The sequence below is a fragment of the Musca autumnalis genome, unplaced genomic scaffold, assembly GCF_047663935.1.
Source record: "Musca autumnalis isolate F117 unplaced genomic scaffold, ASM4766393v1 scaffold_1, whole genome shotgun sequence".
Lineage (NCBI taxonomy): Eukaryota > Metazoa > Arthropoda > Insecta > Diptera > Muscidae > Musca > Musca autumnalis.
Genome location: NW_027411644.1, coordinates 121,527,332 through 121,532,939, shown reverse-complemented (window position 1 = coordinate 121,532,939; position 5,608 = coordinate 121,527,332).

Here is a 5,608-nt window from a genome sequence, read left to right as displayed (position 1 = left end):
ATGCAAGCCCTACTGGTGTAGCAGCGGTACTCTCACACAGGGTCAATGGAGAAGAGCGTCCTGTCGCGTATGCTTCACGAGCACTAACATCAGCCGAAAAGAATTATAGCCAGATCGATCGCGAAGCTTTGGCAATCGTATTTACGATTAATCATTTTTTTATGTACCTATATGGTCGGAAATTTCAATTGGTTACTGATAACAGCCCATTAACGCGTATTTTTCATCAGAATAACAAACTACCATCAATTACAGCCGCCAGACTCTTAAGGTATGCCGAGTTTTTACAAAGTTTCGAATATGAAATCGTATATAAAAAGGGGTCTGAGCATACAAATGTTGATTGCCTATCCAGGGCTACTCTGCCTCAACAAAAACCATCCACGGATACACTTATCAACGACGATGTTAACCAAATATATACATATTGAATCAATTTTTGAAATATCAAGTGAGTATATAAATGCCGCTAAAATAGGAAATGAAACCGCGAAGGATCCAGAACTTTCAAAAATCTTGTCAAATTTAATCAATGCTTCGAGTCATGACGGAACGTATACGCTTAATTCTGGAATAATTTTCAAGGGCCAACGTGTAGTTATTCCACGCAGTCTTCAGTCTAGCATACTTCAAGAATTACACCGTACTCATCCAGGAATAGTCAAGATGAAACAGCTTGCCCGCCGGTATTGTTATTGGAAAGGAATCGACCGAGACATAGAAAACATTGTGAAATCTTGCGAACCGTGCGCAAAAGTTCAAAATAAGCCACCGAAAGCTCCACTCCATCATTGGGAGGAACCACAGGCGAATTGGAAGAGAGTACATATTGACTATGCAGGGCCATTTCAAGGCTATCAATTTTTAATTGTTATCGATGCGAAATCAAAGTGGGTGGAATTTCGAGTTATACGCGACTCACCAACAACCAAAGCAACAATTGATTTACTATCGGATGTTTTTGCTACCCATGGTTATCCTTTGATTATGGTATCAGATAACGCAACTATTTTCACGAGCGAACAATTTAAATCGTATTGTAACAGAAATGGTATTTTCCAAAAAGTAATCGCTCCTGGACACCAGAGCACAAATGGATTAGCCGAGCGCACAGTTCAAATTTTAATGCGCAAACTCAAGGCAATGTCATCGGAACCAGGCTCAATGCAAAACAAAGTCAATGAAATTGTTCAAAGGTATCGTGCAACTCCTCTCAATTGTGGCAAAACACCAGCCGAACTATATTTAAACAGAAATATTCGGATAAATATCGATGCATTAAAACCTATAAAGGAATTCAAAACCTCAATGCCAAACGTTGGAGTCCGTCGTTTAAGCGTGGGAGAACGTATTCAAGCCATGCATATGCAGAACAATAAAAACATTTGGAAAACTGGAACTGTCATAAAGAAATTTGGAGAACTACATCACTTAATTAAATTCGATGATGGCTATATTTTAAAAAGGCATATTGATCAACTTGGATCCACCAGAGTCCTAATACCAAATATCCATTTTGCACCTGAATTGTCAAAATCATCGGATGCAGATATGAAGCAAAATAATAATCAACGAATGCATGATTTAAGTTATTATCATCATGAACTAGCTTAACAGAATCATCCACCTGAAAATATAACTACCACTTCTCCAAGTCTTCCAAATAGTTCCCCAGTGGTAACACCTCATCGTCGTCAAGTTCCAACTCCTACTGTTCTTCGAAGATCTGAAAGAGTCCGGAACAAACCTTCTCATTTACGAGACTATATTGCTTAGTATTGTATTCACATAATTTTATTCAATTCAATATTATCATAATAAAGATCTCATATAAGCGTGGGAGACTGTTATGTCCCTACATTTACATATAATATCGAGGTAACACTAATTGCTATCAGCTGTTCTAATTATCATCACTCATCTTATGTTCTAATTCTAGTATTAGTTATTGAAGTAATAAATGTCATGTAATAAACATTAACAAGCGCGTGTTTCAATAGCTCTTCAATTATATTCCTTATCAAAGGAAAATACATAAAAAGTGGTAAAAGAGAAAAGTGTCAAAATTGCTCTCTCATGAACATTTTTACCAGAAAAGTAAAGGAACGGAAAAATGGTACATCTGGTAGCAATGTCAAAAAGAAACATAAAAAATCAATTCTCGTCTTTTATTTCACAGTTTTTTATTTTGGTTTTGTCAGCGTTCGACTTTTTCTTCTGTTTTTCGTCCATTTTCTTCTTCATTGTGAAATAATCGTCAAACAAAAGTCGAAAAATCAGGTCTGCCATTTTTTACCTGCAGAAATTTTGCTGGTAGCCTGTGGTAGAAGAGAAAGCCATTTTCGCTCTCTCTCCTCTCTAACTCTCTTAAAAATTGCTTCCAGTTTTGCCACTTTTCGGGGTTAACTAGGCGTTTATACTAGACTGTTTGTCTTCAAATACAACTCTGATTTACTAACATATACATACATTTGTCGTTTCCTCTCATACCAAGTGCGGATATTATTCGAATGTAAGCCACAACTTTCGAAAACGATATCACTGTCGAAGGATTGGCAAATGTTTTTCGGGTGTACACAAGCACGTTGTTCTTTTGTTCGTCAAAAGTTTAAAAACGATATCATTTTCGAACATTTTGAGAATGTTTTTTCTTCGCAAGAAAAATTGTTTCGAGAAACATTTTTTACTTCGAAAATTTTTTAAGTTTTAAAAAATAATTTTATGTGGTTCGTGAAAAATTCCCATCTGCTTTTTTCAAATATTTTCGATATAAATGCTACTTATAATATTAACAAGAAGTGATGATAAACACAACTTAAAGCTTGGTTACAAATACAATACAACAATAGCTTCGTTCCCGTACTTTTTAATGGTAAAACTCGTAAAAGAGAGAACTGCAAAAAATTTGTTCTCACACACAAGTTTTCTGAAATAGTTCGGGAACGGAAAAATGGAAAATACGTCAAAAAAACTTGAACAAATGTCAAAGTCGGCATACCAGCCAATCAGACGCCGGCATCCATGTTACTATTTTTTACACGCTCAAATTTGTCGAGTAAAAAGTTTTTAAAGAGAGCGGCATTCACCGCCATTTTTGTTTAAAGAGAAGTGAACATTTTACATCTTTTCTGTGTACGGGAACGCTTTTTCGAGTAAAATGTGTAAAAGTCGTAAAAATTGTAAAAACTTTTTAGTTCTGGAACACAGCTAATGTTTATAAACTGTTACACGCATTGAATCGCAAACATTACAAAGAAGAAAAGATACATAACAGAAAAATTAAGAGACGTCAGATAAAGTTAAACATGTCATAAAGTCGAAACACTGCCAAAAATGCTCTTTCGGCACTATCGTAAAAACTATCATCTTTCATTCGCTAATAATATTATTAACGACATTCGAATTCGAAGGTTTACCTGCCACAAACTGAGTGACGAATGAATCGTTTTTAATTCGTTCTCGAGTGTCGTTTTCGAACAAAATATCCGCAAAACTATCGAAAAACATTCGAAAACGGATCGTTTGCGATAGCAATGGTATGGGGGTTGTCTCCCAGCTGTCCATCATATTTTCACAGACAGTAGGGAAGACAAATTTTTGTCATTTTTGTAAAAATAAGTGAGATAATAATTGAAATGTGTTGTAAACAAAAGAACATGAACAAAAACAAAATATGTTTTCATTCAAAATTTTACAACTTTTTTTGCAGATGTCGGGACGCCTACGTCACACAGGCAAGTTGTGGGATTTTGACAATCAATACATGAAGTCAACTGTCCTGTTATTTGTAAACGCAGGGTAAGGAACGCTTTGCAGGTTAAAAATTGTAACAAATGGTAAAAATGGTACCCTCAGGTATGTATGTAAAGGAACACAGCTAAATTTGTCAAAAACTAATTTTGATAATATGAAGAAACGGACGGATCATGGAAATAAATAAAATTGCATTCCCTTCCAGTTTTCGTGTGTTTTGTGCCATTTATTACTCAAATTACAGTCGAACCTCGATTATCCGTGATGGTCGGGACCGGAGGCATTACGGATAATCGATTTTCAATGTTTTTTACACTGTTTTTAAACATATTTATAAGTAAAATGGCATAATATTGTATACATTTATACAATAATATTTAACTGTCCCATTTTTATATTTGTTAAAGGAATGACATGAAATAAAAATTCATCTTGTTCCGAAATAACTGGTCAGTCATGAAGTCCAACAAGTATGTATTGCTTCTTTTAAAAGTTCATTTTGGAAAAATTATATAATGGTCCTTCATCTGAACTAAATTGATGCCATGTTGTCATAGCATACGTACACAAATTGTTTGATTAATCAAATTAATTAGAAGGTGTGTTTTTACTCCCGGATAATGGAGTTTATTACGAACAATAGAGGTATTGGAAAAAATACCAACAATTCTTTTCTATCCCGGATAATGGAGGTTCCCGGATAATCGATTTTCATACAAAACTATCGGTCTTTTCCATTCGTTTATTTTTGACGTATTATATTTGACGTTCGTCTGATTTTGTTACGAAAACCAAAAAAATTACGAAAATAAAAAGCTTTCATTTGTTTGTCACACGAATACAAACGTCAACCGCTATGAAAACCAAATTGTGTCTTCGTTCATGAAATCGACGAACGAATGGGAAACTTTTTACAAAAACAGGCTGTTATTTCCTTTATAAAGTTTTTCATTTCAGATTTTCATAGAAACAGAATTGTGCCTCCGGGTTCTATACATTTTTGAAATTTAGATCTATCTTTGTTTTTGTTTGTACTGAAGCCCTAAACACATCCAACGTTTGAGTAAAGTTTTGAGTTATTTCTGTCTTTTATTCATCTACCAGAAATGACACAAAACTTTACTCAAACGTTGGATGTGTTTTCAGCTTTAAGCCCTCGAGATTCGACCTCTAGAACCCGGAACGTTAGACGTAGAAAAATTTACCGCGAATAATTTTTATAAACATTTTTTAATTTTTTTACAAAATAATACATTTACCAGCATCGCGATTGCGATTTAGCAATTAAGATGTCTGGTCCATTTCCTCCTGACATTGATTTTGATGTCGCCGAGGAAGAAGTGACGTCAACCTCTCAACTCAATGATGGAAAACCAAATAGCAAAAATGTCAACAACTCTAACGACCGCAAAAGGCAAAGATTGGAAAGCGCATTATCTCCAGTGAATGTTAACATTTCCGAACTTAAAAAAAGGTTGTGAGTTACAACAACACCAACCAAAACAAATTTGGCATTTTGGAAGTCCTTACGTACGGTAATCTCAACGGTGAAAAACCGGCCTCGGAGCCTCGTTCATCCAACGAAAATGCAACAACATCTACAACAGCAACAAAAGGAAAATCATGGTACCCACCAATTTTTGTATACAACGTGAATATAAATTCATTAGCAGAGTCCCTGAGAGCTACTCTTCCGGAAGGCTCATACAGAATAAAAAACATCAACAAAAGCAAGAGTAAATTATACTTTGCTGACCTGCCCTACATGCCTCAATGATGGCAATACTTTTTTTTTTTTTTCGTTCGGTCCCACGCCACTCTTTCCCGCCCCACCCGACCGAGGGGGCCACCTCCC